Raw genomic sequence first — 13,747 nt, forward strand, 5'->3', positions numbered from 1 at the left:
GAAATGGTGCCCTGGGCAAAGCTTGTACTTTGGCACTTCCCCATTGCCCCTGGACGATCCCCACTCCCCCTTTACCGCTAGCTCCTGAACTCCCCACCCTTGCACCTCCTTCACCCCTCACTCCTGCCCCCTCCGGTGCCCCCTTTGCCCGTCACTCCCTGGCCACCAGCCATTGCCCCTCTCCTGCAGCCCCTTCACATGGTTCCAGTGCTGGGGGCCCCCGCACTTGTTCTCCCTTTCCCTGGGCTTTGGCATCACTAGCCCCTGATTAGCGAGTAGGGTTCAGTGGTTCCCAAAATGTGGGGCATGACTCCTAGGGGGACACAGAGGAACATTCATGGGGGCACCTCAGGGCCTGAGCCAGCCCCCATGGAGGGAGTAGCACTCAGCCCCACTCTGCCCCAGCTCTTCCCCAACCCCACCCTCAGCCTGGGCCTCTGGCTCCCAGCTCGGCCTCGACCTCCTTACCCCTGTCCGCACCCCTCTTCCCAGCAAGCAACAGCCCCACTCCCAGCCCCGGTTCTTGACCGTGGCTTCCGAGGGGCCACAGCCATGGCTAAGAGGGCACAGTGTGAAATGTTTGGGGACCACTGGGTTAGGGTGACGTTCTCAATCACTTCTACAAAGTCCAGTAAAAGCTATTCCTCACCCACCGACCCCTCGATCAGGACTGACTAGGTATGTTCTGCTGCCCTTCACTCATACAGGACAGATAATAACATTTCATTCCATTCAATCCTAAAGTGATTTGTAACCCACCATCAGCCAAAACTGGTCATTTTGGGGAAGCGGCCCCATCATGCTGCATAGCTAGGCAGAGTAGGTGTGTCCATGCAAACACGGTCTGTTCCTGAAGTCTTTCCCCCAGCTCTTCACTAGATTGTGAGGGGGGAGCTCATTCAGCCCCTGCTTTCACTTAGTATTTAAAAACTCCTTATTGTCCCTATCTCTGCTGGCCTTAGATTTCTCCTCCTGTCTCTTTCTTGACAGGTCAGATGAGGTGGCTGAGTGGTTAAGGTGATGGACTGCTAATCCATTGTGCTCTGCACGCATGGGTTTGAATCCCATCCTCATCGGATGCATTTAGTCTTCATCCCCCCCTTTATAGACAACCCTCTCCCCCTTTGGTACAATGACAGATCAAACAATGTTGCTTCTTGCAAACAAAAACCTTCTCAGAAACTCACAACTCCCTTGCTTTAAATAAATGTCTAAATCCCAGATTTCTTAAAAAAAAGGTGGCAAGCTTGTAGAAATTTTGGTGGTGCCCAGAACCCCCCCCAACTCCACCCCCAAACTCTGCCCCCACCTGCCTAAGGCTCTGGGCGGGGTTTTGGGGGGAGGTCTGGGGTGCAGGTCCTGGGCTGGGGATTAGGGTGCAGGAGGGGTGCAGGGTGCAGGCTCTGGGAGGGAGTTAGTTTGGGTGCTGGATGCAGCTCCGGGCTGGGGCTGGGTGTGGTGTGTGCAGGAGGGAGTGAGGGGTGCAGGCTTTGGGACGGAGTTTGGGTGCAGGCTCTGGGCTGGGGGTGGGGGTGTAGAAAGGGGGAGGTGGTGCACGCTCTGGGCGGGAGTTTGGGGATAGGAGGGAGTGCAGGATGAGGGCTGTGGGGCTGAGGATGAGGGGTTCATGCTGTGGTGGGGCACAGGGCTAGGGCAGAGGGGTGGGGTGAGGGCTGTGGGGCTGAGGATGAGGGGTTCATGCTGTGGGGGGGCACAGGGCTGGGGCAGAGGGGGTGGGGTGAGGGCTGTGGGGCTGAGGATGAGGGGGTTCATGCTGTGGGGGGGGTCAGGGCTGGGGCAGAGGATCAGGGTGCAGGGGGATGAGGGTTGGGGCTGGGGATGAGGGGTTCATGATGTGGGGGGGGCACTGGGCTGGGGCAGAGGATTAGGGTGCGGGGGGATGAGGGGTTCATGATGGGGGGGGCTCAGGGCTGGGGCAGAGGATTAGGGGGTGGGGGGATGGAGACTCTGGCTGGGGCTTGGGGATGAGGGGTTCATGATGCAGAAGGAGGCTCAGGGCTAGGGCAGAGTTTGGGGTGTGGGGTGAGGGCTCATGATGTGGGGGGACACAGGGCTGGGGCTGAGGATCAGGGTGCGGGGGGGTGAGGGCTCTGGCTGGGGTTGAGGATCAGGGTGCGGGGAAATTAGGATCAGGGTGCAGCGGGATGAGGGCTCTGGCTGGGGATGAGGGTTTGGAGCATTGGGGAGGCTCAGGGCGAGGGCAGGGTAAGGGCAGCCTGCCTTGCCGTTAGTGGCGGGCAGGCGCTAGGACCCTCCGGCAGCACAGAGCAGGCAGGGGAGAGGCGCGCGCTGCTTTCTGTCAGGCAGGGACGCGGCGGGGGGGAAGGGACACGCGGGGGGGGTGGCAGGCGGGGGCTGGGACCTGCTCCAGGCAGGGATGCAGCGGGGGGGGGGGAGAGGTCCGCGGGGGCCGGGGCCTGATCCAGGCAGGGCTGGGGGAGAGACCCAGCTCCAAATATTGCTGGAGCAGGGCACCCGGCATGAATATTCCTGGAGCCCAGGCACCGCACACAGATATAACCTGCCACCCATGGTTGACCCCCCTCCCTCTGGGGCAGGTCTGGGCTCTCACACCAAATGGCTCATTGTAGCTGCCAGAACCTTTGGGCAGCTCATTTAGTTTCCAGCTCGTTTAGTTTACGACAAAGGTTGAGTCCTGCTTTGTGCACCGTGTGTGAGAATGAAAATCCTAAACCTCCCTTTGAAATAACAAATGCAGCAGGACGTATTATTGTCCCTGCCCCAAAGCAGACAGACCAATGGAGAAATGCCATTGAGTCCAGGGTAATACTCCACTGCCATTTTACCTTTTTTCCCTGCTAAACTCCCTCCCAACCTTGAGGGCTCCCAGAGCCCAATATTGAGCTTGAACTGAGATGTCTACAGTGCAAATTTACCACCCCACGGCCCTAGCCTGGGAGCCTGCACTGGCACTTGGCTTTGGAACCCCTGTCCCCTGCCTAGCAAGTGCTATTGAATTGAGGGTGAGTCCCTCAATCGGGCTCTGCCAAGCACAGTTGTGCTGCCCTCAATTCACACAACAAGGATAACAACCCTTTATTTCTCCTGCCCCTATAACATGGAGACTGGGAATCCAACACCAGCCACAAGTGATCATTTCGGCAAGCAACCCAACATATTTCCAACATACTGTAAAATCCACATGCAGACTCATACAGGAAACCTTGCAAGAAAATCTTCCTGAGGGGGTCTGATGCACCTGCTGCTGGAGGGAAGGAGGGAGCTGTGGGTTGGGATTGAGGGACACTGGGAATAGGAGGGGGCTGTGAGTTGGGACAGAGGAGAAGGGTGAAGAGGAGCAGGCTCTGGTTGGGACTGAGGAGCAGTGAGCATAGGAGGGACTGAGGGTTGGGATTGAGGGGCACTGGGAAAAGAGGAGACATGAGTTTAGGCAGAAGAGCATCTTCATTTGGGGATCCAGCAGGAAAGGGGAAGGCAGCAGGTGATTCTACTTCCTTAGGGACATTCTGTGTGTTTGTCTGTGTGTGTGTGTGCAGGAGAGAAACATGCTCTATGCCCAGAGGCCTTTATTCCTCCAGGATGCAAGGACAGAGGGGCTGTCAGGAAGTTGCCCCTTCAAACCCACACACAAAAAGGCCCTTCTGAGAAAAGGGAAAATCCTGAAGAGAAAAAGTAACATCAAAGAGGATGTGAGAAAGACAGTTTAAGACCTTTGTGAGTAACTTATTACCTGACCAGGAACTTGAACCCTGGACCCTCAGATTAAAAGTCTGATGCTCTGCCAACTGAGCTAGCCAGGCTCATAAAGCAAAAGAGCAAGTTGGTGCAGAGGAGAAACTAGTCAAGAAAACAAGAGCGGGAAACAATAGGAGAAACCTGCTGCTCTCTCTGGCCCTACGAGTTTATATCGAATTTAGCAGCGTTAAATCACATTAACCCTGCACCCATCCACACAACGGAGCCCTTTATATCAATATAAAGGGCTCTTAATACCAGTATCTGTACTCCTCCCCAACGAGGGGAGTAGCGCTGAAATCGGTATTGCTATTTCGGATTAGGGTTAGTGTGGCCACAATTCAATGGTATTGGCCTCCAGGTGCCATCCCACAGTACACCATTGTGACCGCTCTGGACAGCAATCTGAACTCGGATGCACTAGCCAGGATGACAGGAAAAGCCCCGCGAACTTTTGAATTTCATTTCCTGTTTGCCCAGCATGGAGCGCCGATCAGCACAGGTGACCATGCAGTCCCAGAATCAAAAAAGAGCTCCAGCATGGACCGTACGGGAGATACTGCAGCTGATCTCTGTATGGGGAGATGAATCTGTTCTATCAGAACTCCGTTCCAATAGACGAAATGCCAAAGCATTTGAAAAAATCTCCAAGGCCATGATAGACAGAGGCCACAGCAGGGACTCAACACAGTGCTGAAACTTAAGGAGCTGAGACAAGCGTACCAGAAAGCCAAAGCATGAAATGGACGTTCATGGAGGGAGGGGTGACTGACGTCTGTAGCTATCCCACAGTTCCCGCACTCTCCGAAAACCATTTGAATTCTTGGCTGAGTTCCCAAAGCCTGAAGGGTCAAAAACATTGTCGCGGGTGGTTCAGGGTATATGTCATCGCCCCCTATTCCCCCGTGAAAGCAATGTCACTGTATGTCTACTGGATGCTGCTGGCAGACATGGTGCTGCAGCGCTACACAGCAGCATCTCCTTCACTTCCCTTCCCTTGTGGACGGCACATGGTACAGTAGGACTGGTATCCGTCATCGTCGTCCCGTGAGTGCTCCTGGCTGGCCTCGGTGAGGTCGCCCGGGGGTGCCTGGGCAAAAACGGGAATGACTCCCAGGTCATTCTCTTCTTTAAGCTTTGTCTAAAGGAGATTCAGTCCTGCCTGGAATATCATAGCAGCTGGAGGCTGCCTGCCCCTCCCGCTTTGAGCTCTACTTGCAGAGGCAATAAAGTCAGTGTTGTTTCAAATTCATGCATTCTTTATTACTTCATCACACAAATGGGGGATAACTGCCACAGTAGCCCAGGAGGGGTGGAGGAGGAGGGAAGCAACGGGTGGGGTTGTTTCAGGGGCACCCCCTAGAATGGCATGCAGTTCATCATTACTGTGGGATGTCTGGGGCTCTGACCCGGAGCGGCCATTTGCCTCTTTGGTTCTTTAGTAGGCTTGTCTGATAGTCTAGACAGGACTGACTCTCCCTTTAGACAAAACATAAAGAAGGGAATGACCTAGGGAGTCATTCCCATTTTTGCCCATGCGCCCCCAGCCGACCTCACCGAGGCTGGCCAGGAGCACCCATGACAGCAGCAGATGGTACAGTATAACTTGCAAAGCAGCAGACGGGACGGTATGGCTGGTAACCATCTTTGCTAACTTGCAAAAGGCAAGGGGATGCTGCTGTGTAGCGCTGCAGTACCGTGTCTGTCAGCACCATCCACTAGAGATACGGTGACAGTACAAAAAGGCTGAACGGGCTCCATGGTTGCCGTGCTATGGCGTCTGCCCGGGCAATCCAGGGAAAAGGGCGCAAAATGATTTTCTGCCGTTGCTTTCACGGAGGGAGGATTGACTGACGACATTTGCCCAGAATCACCCACGACACTGTTTTTGCCCCATCAGTCATTCGGATCTCAACCCAGAATTCCAATGGGCGGGAGAGACTGCGGGAACTATGGGATAGCTATGGGATAGCTACCCACAGTGCAACGCTCTGGAAATCAAAACTAGCCTCAGTACATGGACGCACACCACCGAATTAATGTGCTTAGTGGGGCTGCGTGCACTCGACTTTATACAATCTGTTTCCAAAAAACCGGTTTATGTAAAATCGGAATAATCCCATAGTGTAGACATACCCTGTGGTTAACAACTTTGGTGGCTAATTGAAAGGCTGATTGTTCAAACCCAAGTGAAGATGGAGGTGGTTTTTTTTTTAGTGATGAGAATCCAGTACATTTTAACAGGCAGAAAATCTCCTCAATGCTGGTCTAGCCTCATTGGACAAGCATAAGTGGCACTTTTGTCAGATGCAGTGGTGGTATAGTGGTGAGCCCAGCTGTCTTCTAAGCAGTTGATCTGGGTTTGATTCCCAGACAATGCAGGGATGTTATGTTTTCTCCCTTGGGAATTGGTTTAATTTCAGTCACATTGTATCAGTTTAGCAATGGAATGAGAGAATCAATGTCCTGCAGGTCATTCAACACACAATGGAGGAAGAAAGGGGCAGGACTATACAATGAGCTGTTGGAGTTATCCTGGTATTACAACGTTTGGTTTATTTTTTTAAAAAACTTCCTTTACTTCCCTCTCCCTTTTAGACTCAGAGCCTTTAAGGTCAGAAGGGACCAGTGTGATCATCTAGTCCGACCTGCTGCACCTTGCAGGCCCAAAGTCCCCACCCACCCACTCCTGTAATAGACCCGGGAGGGGAGGCAGCTCTGTGCACTGCCCCTACCCCAGGCAGCACATGGACAAGCTCTGCTCCCCTCCCCAATGGGTGTGCAGAGATGTGCCAGCAGCACTGAGGTGACTCCCTGTGCACTCTGCCTCCATCCATCCGTGCCGCTCCCAGAAATGGCCGGCATGTCCCAGCATCCCCTGGGGCGGAGGGAGTGTCTCCATTCATTGCCCCTGCCCCGAGTACCAACTCCACAGCCCCCATTGGCCAGGAACTGCAGCCAATGGGAGCTCTGGGAGCGGCGCCTGCAGGCAGTGGCGCACAGAGACCCCCTGGCACAGCCCACCTGGGAGCTGCTGCCGCAGGGTTGTGTGCACTGGTCACTTTAGGAGCTGCACTGCCCGGGGTAAGCGCCACTCCTCCTGCACCACAACCCCCTCCCCCAGCGCAGAGCCAGCATCCCGCACCCAAATTTCCTCCCATAGCTTTGCTTGTTTTCCTTTCACCCAGAACTGTCCTTCTCCTGGGCTGCAAGTAGCCATCCCTGGGAAGCCAAGAGGCAGGCACAGGATTCTACCTCCCAGTAGCCAACCGCACCTCCCCAGGCTTTGCAGAACGAATGGTGACACTCTACTAACCCCACTTAGCTGCACTGAGGCGCTTAGTTTCTGCCCTGCCTTCCTCAGCTCGACTTTCCTGTTTTGCCCCATTCCTGCCTCACTCCCTCCTTTGGCAACTCACGCAAAGGAGGCCAGCAGGAAGAGCCAGCCGCCATAGGCCAACCTCCAAGGGCAGAGGAGACCAAGCCACAAGGCTTCAAAAGGTGACCAGCCAAGATCCTCTAGCTTTCCCCTGCTGATGCCAAGGTTTTTTCCTCAGCTCATTTCACCACCTTCTGCCATGCAGGGGTTGGGGTTATCGCAGGTGTTACCCAAAATTGGGCCAGTTAGTAAGCGTAGGGAGGACTAATGACCCACCAGAGTTTGGCAGAAAGCAGCACATTTATTATACTGACAGCTAACCTCAAAATAAGCGGGGGGTGGGGAGGGGTCACACTCGCATACTCACGCTCCCAGGACAGGCACAGCACTGGAGATGTCAGGATTCTGCAAGGTAAGTGTCCCACAGCGCAGCTATGGACGGTGCGATGAAGGTAACTCTTCCTGAGGCACAATGAAATACAATGCAGAGAACCACTGGCCAGGCGGTCCTGGCAAAGGGCATTCACTGGAGGTACAAGCTTGTGAGTGCTCTCCTGAGCACAGGGCCCCTTCCCCTTTTAAGGGCCTGCACCTCATGGCCTGCGACTAGAGATGACTTGGCTGCATCTGGTTGGTCACACTCCACTTTGGGCAGTGTCCATGCTCTGGGTGTGTGAGCGCTGCCTAATTAGAGTCCCAGACACCTTGTCTACCTGGGAGCTCTTCTGCTCTTCAACCAGAACATTCATCCCATGAGCATTCCAGGGGGGAGCGGGAAAGGGGAAGCCACTTCACAGGCATTCAGAGAGGGAGAGGAGACAAAAGCTGGAGCAGGGGAAGTATAACAGACCTTCTGAGCATAGAAATCACTGCTGCTCCTACAACAGCAGGGACAGGCCAGTAGGAGCTCGGAAAATTAAGCCATCATGTTTCTACCTGGCTTTGAACCAGGGACCTTTCGCGTGTTAAGCAAATGTGATAACCACTACACTACAGAAACTCTGTTAGAGGACTTTGCCCCTCCCTTCATAAGAACGCAAGAATGGCCATACTGGGTCAGACCAAAGGTCCATCCAACCCTGCATCCTGTCTGCCAACAGTGGCCAATGCCAGGTGCCCCAGAGGGACTGAACATAACAGGTAATGAGCAAGTGATCTCTCTCCTGCCATCCATCTCCACCCTCTGACAAACAGAGGCTAGGGACACCATTCCTTACCCAGCCTGGCTAATAGCCATTCATGGACTTAACCTCCATTCATTTATCTGCAAAAAGAAAGACGAGTACTTGTGGCACCTTAGAAACTAACAAATTTATTTGAGCATAAGCTTTTGTGGGCTAAAACCCACTTCATCGGATGCATGCAGTGGAAAATGCAGCAGGAAGATATATATATATATACACAAGTATCAGAGGGGTAGCCGTGTTAGTCTGGATCTGTAATGTACGCCATCATCACCATTACACCAGTGTAATGTACGCCATCGTGTGCCGGCGATGCCCCTCTGCTGTGTGCATCGGCCGGGCTGGACAATCTCTAAGGAGGGGGATGAATGGACACAAATCAGATGTTGGGAATGGCGATGTGCGGGGGCCTCTGGGAGAGCACTTCAGCCTCCCTGGCTGCACGGTGGTGGGTCTTGGGGTGGCCATCCTGCGGCAGGGGGGCTTCGGGACCGGACTTCGGGGGGGGGCTGCTGGGCTTCGGTTCATCTGCGGGTTTGGCACCATCACCTGAGGATTAAATAAAGACTGTGAAGGGCTTGCCAACTACAGAACCAGTTTCTCCTCCCTTGGTTTTCACACTTCAACTGCTAGAACAGGGCCTCATCCTCCCTGATTGAACTAACCTCGTTATCTCTAGCTTGCTTCTTGCTTGCATATATATACCTGCCCCTGGAAATTTCCACTACTTGCATCTGACAAAGTGGGTATTCACCCATGAAAGCTCATACTGGAAAATGTCTGTTAGTCTATAAGGTGCCACAGGATTCTTTGCTGCTTATATATACACAGAGAACATGAAAAAATGGGTGTTGCCATACACACTATAACGAGAGTGAACAGTTAAGGCGAGCTATTATCAGCAGGAGGAAAAACCTTTTGTAGTGATAATTGGGATGGCCCATTTCCAACAGTTGACAGGAAGGTGTGAGTAATGGTAGGGGGACAAATAAACATGGGGAAATAGTTTGACTTTGTGTAATGACCTATCCACTCCCAGTCTTTATTCAAGCCTAATTTAATGGTGTCCAGTTTGCAAATTAATTCCAATTCAGCAATCTCTCGTGGGAGTCTGTTTTTGAAGGTTATTTGTTGTAATATTACAACTTTTAGGTCTGTAAATGAGTGACCAGAGAAACTGAAGTGTTCTCCAACTGGTTTTTTAATATTATAATTCTTGACATGTGATTTGTGTCCATTTATTGTTTTACGTAGAGACTGTCTGGTTTGGCCAATCTACATGGCAGAGGGGCATTGCTGGCACATAATAGCATATATCACATTGGTAGATGTGCAGGTGAATGAGCCTCTGATAGTGTGGCTGATGTGATTAGGTCCTATGATAGTGTCCCCTGAATAGATATGTGGACAGAGTTGGCAATGGGCTTTGTTGCAAGGATGGGTTCCTGGGTTAGTGTTTTTGTTGTGTGGTTGCTGGTAAGTATTTGCTTCAGGTTGTGGGGCTGTCTGTAAGCAAGGACTGGCCTGTCTCCCAAGGTCTGTGAGAGTGAGGGATCGTCCTTCAGGATAGGTTGTAGATCCTTGACGATGTGCTGGAGAGGTTTTAGTTGGGGGCTGAAGGTGACGGCTAGTGGGTTCTGTTACTTTCTTTGTTGGGCCTGTTCTGTAGTAGGTGGCTTCTGGGTACTCTTCTGGCTCTGTCAATCTGTTTCTTCACTTCAGCACGTGGGTATTGTAGTTGTAAGAATGCTTGATAGAGATCTTGTAGGTGTTTGTCTCTGTGTGAGGGGTTGGAGCAAATGCGGTTGTATTTTAGAGCTTGGCTGTAGAAAATGGATTGTGTGGTGTGCTCTGGTGAAAGCTGGAGGCATGTAGGTAAGTATAACGGTCAGTAGGTTTCCGGTATAGGGTGGTGTTTATGTGACCATTCGCTTATTAGCACCGTAGTGTCCAGGAAGTGGATCTCTGGTGTGGACTGGTGCAGGCTGAGGTTGATGGTGGGATGGAAATTGTTGAACTCATGGTGGAATTCCTCAAGGGTTTTCTTTTCCATGGGTCCAGATGATGAAGATGTCATCAGTGTAGCGCAAGTAGAGTAGGGGCGTTAGGGGACTGGAGCTGAGGAAGCGTTGTTCTAAGTCAGCCATAAAAATGTTGGCATAGTGTGGAGCTATGCGTGTACCCATAGCAGTGCAGCTGACTTGAAGGTATACATTGTCCCCAAATCTGAAATAGTTATGGGCCAGACAATCCTGCTGTCAGGGTGCCATTGCCTGAGATGATGGGGCATCCAGGATTTCCAGGTTTATGGATCTTGGGTAGCAGATAGAATAACCCTGCTGCTTTTTTGGCCTGCTGCTTCTCTGTCTGGGAGGTTTTTGTCAGCCCTGGCACACAAAAAGGGTATCATTGCGAGCGCCCACGAAGGCGAGATGAATTTTTGCCTGCCTTGCTCAGCTTGACTTGTTTCCTCACCCCATTCCTGCCTTAGATCCTGGGTTACCTGGTGGCTGAAGATGGTCCATTGTCTCAAGCGGTGCCAGAGCCTGACACAGTGCCCCCAGCAGCCTTTGCTCTGCACATGCCGGCCGTGCACATTTGCAAATACGTTAAAGCTCCTGTCAGTAAGTTCTGGGGACAGTTGCTCACCTTCAGAGGAAGCTCCCTAAAATTGGCCTGTCTCACCCAGTGGTACATTGACCTCTGTTCAGACTGAGCCTAAGGAGGCCCCCAGACCTCTGCTGAGGATGAGCATGTGCAGGTCAGCCCTGCACTTGCTCAGCAAGTTGTCATGCAGCAGTTTGCTGCAGCTCCCAGAGGCCTTTCTTAATCCAGACTGAGGCACCAGTGGGCATGTGAGGAAGTTTCCCCTTCAGTCCCAGGCAGTATATGGCCCTTCCTAGTGAAAAGAAGGTGATGTCAAACAACATCCTGGAGAGATGCCTTCTTTAATTTTGATGGGAATGGTTCTCTTTTCACCTGATCAGGGACTCAAACCTTGGACCCTCAGACTAAAAGTCTGATGCTTTACTAACTGAGCTAGCCAGGCTCACACTTACAAAAAACAAATTTCATGCATCAGAGAAACTAGTCATGAAAATGGGGGCCAGAAACAATACAGAAAACCTGCTACTCTCGCTCTCTTAGCAGTCCTGGCCCCAGCCTGCTCCTCCATCCGGCGCCCTGAGGCCTTATTCTTTTTTTAGTTAAATATCAAATCCAGGAGAAAACACAGTTATACAAAGCAAAACGAAATCACAAACAGAAATATCATTGGAAATACAAAAATAAAAAAGGAAAATGCAATTCCCATCACTTTATCGTGTCGGGGCCATTCCTGTATCAAGAGCACCCGCTAAGGTCCCTGTGTGCTTACGAGAAACCTGGAGGAACTCATACCACAGCCTGAACATGAAACTCAACTGCTCCCAGGTGCCGTAGTAAAACCCTTTCCCTGCTGTGACCTTGCACTCCATAGGATTTTATGAAAATATGCTAATGAGTGTGAATATAATAGGAGTACTTCTGCCATCCGAAGAAGTGAGCTGTAGCCCACGAAAGCTTATGCTGAAATAAATTTGTTAGTCTCTAAGGTGCCACAAGTACTCCTGTTCTTTTTGCGGAAACAGACTAACATGGCTGCTACTCTGAAACCTGTGAATATAATGTAACTGGAACATGCTTCCTGCAAAAGGTCTCTTGTACAGTATCATTACAAAGCTTATTGTCTATTGTGTGTGTTCATCCTATTTGGTATGAACCGATCATTCTTGGATCTGAAACTAGAAATATGAACTAGAACTCTGAGGTCCTGTTGTAATGATGCAAAGTGTGGGCCATTAATAGTGGTTTGGACTCTTGATGGCTCCCATTAACCAGGACAATTGACTGGAGATGGCTCTGTCCTGCACCATCTGTGAGTCAGGCCAGGAAGAATGAAGGCTTGGGGGATCTCACTGGACATGTGACCTGGTACAGGAATCCATCTTAAACCTGGGGCTTTTCCCCAGGAGAGAGACAAAAGATTCCTGCCTTGTACCAAATCTGTATAAGGGGGTGGAACAGAAGAAAGGTGGCTGCAGTCATGAGAAATCCCCTAGCTACCACCTGAGCTGGAACAAGGACTATACTAGGTGAAAAGATTGGGCCCAGACAAGAAATAAGTCTAGTCTGCAAAAGAAGCTTATTGGAACATCTCTGACGGTGAGATTGTATCTGTATTGAGTTTTGTACTGTATTAGGCTTAGACTTGCATGTTTTTGGTTTATTTTGCTCTATGGAGAATACAAACTGCACAGAGAAGGAAAAGTCTCTGTGTGTTAGATGGGTGGGAGGGTGTCTAAAAAACACTTTCCTCTACTTTCTTTTCTCTGAATTCCTTTAGAAAATCCAAAGCAGGAAACAGAACCATTGTCTTCTCTGAGGCTTGAGCTCCAATACCTTTAAATTATGAGACTGACATGCTGGCAACTGTGCTAAGAAGGCCCAGTGAAATGTTTAGGCTCAGTACATATAGGATCCTCCTACAGCAGTGACTGGGGCAGGGAAGGAGCCAGGGGTGTGCTGGAAAAAGCAGGGAGATCTGGTGATCACAGACCTGTCCTGGCGGCTTTCACAGGAGCAAATAAATCAATTCTCCCTGCCAGTGAATAATGTATTGGAGCTAACAGCAGCACAGGGTGGATGTTTCCAAGCTGTGCACCCACTGCCACATGTTAGAACTCAATCTCCTTTCCCTAGCAGGGCACTTTCCCTGTGCATTGGGCAAAGCAAGTCGGGGAAGCTACATGGGTAACAAAAACCAGTGCTTCAGACAAGGCTTTTCAGAGAAAGCTGGGGAGCAGGCAGTTATCAGTCTCTGGGGTTCACACCTTTGCCTGGTAATTGAAAGGCTGATGCATCAAACCTAACTCAAGATGAGGCTTTTCAGTGATGAGACTCCAGGACATTTTAACAGGAAGAAAATCTCCTCTATTCTGGTTTAGTCCCATTTGACACCTGCCCATCTTCTCCCCCTCGCCTCCCCGCCCTGCCCCACCCCGTCTCTTTCCTTCCCCATTGGGGCCATGCAGAGAGGAGGCCTAGTCAGTCTCTGTCACAGAGAGTCTGTATCCCATAAAGGGAGGGAGGGGTCGCTCTAAAACACTGATAATGGGGAGGGGAGGGGTGTGTGTGGTTATGGGGAGAATGGATGGAGAACTAACAGTGGGACCCAGAGAGATTCCCCCAGATTGGGGAGATCCCCTGCTGCCCCCCATCAGCCAGCTGTGCGAAGAACAACTTGGGATTGCTTGGGGAAGCCACCTTTAAAAACACAAGTGTAACATGCTAGTTACATTTTAATAAGACCAAAGCCTCCTCAAACCCAGGGTCACAATCACTGGAATGGCTTTGCCTTGATATTTTAAACCAGCCGCAGACACATAGCGAGTCAAATTACAGTTTC

General features: G+C 51.3%; 2 non-coding genes across 2 annotated transcripts; one reads left to right on the forward strand and one right to left on the reverse strand.

The window, feature by feature from the left end:
• The first annotated feature begins 994 nt into the window (after positions 1-994).
• On the forward strand, positions 995-1,076 carry TRNAS-GCU. Its single transcript has one exon. It is a non-coding gene; the product is annotated as a tRNA-Ser (tRNA).
• Positions 1,077-3,730: 2,654 nt separating this feature from the next.
• TRNAK-UUU lies at positions 3,731-3,803 on the reverse strand. The gene has a single exon. It is a non-coding gene; the product is annotated as a tRNA-Lys (tRNA).
• Positions 3,804-13,747: the final 9,944 nt, after the last annotated feature.

The sequence above is a fragment of the Mauremys mutica genome, unplaced genomic scaffold, assembly GCF_020497125.1.
Source record: "Mauremys mutica isolate MM-2020 ecotype Southern unplaced genomic scaffold, ASM2049712v1 000922F_np12_obj, whole genome shotgun sequence".
Classification (NCBI taxonomy): domain Eukaryota; kingdom Metazoa; phylum Chordata; order Testudines; family Geoemydidae; genus Mauremys; species Mauremys mutica.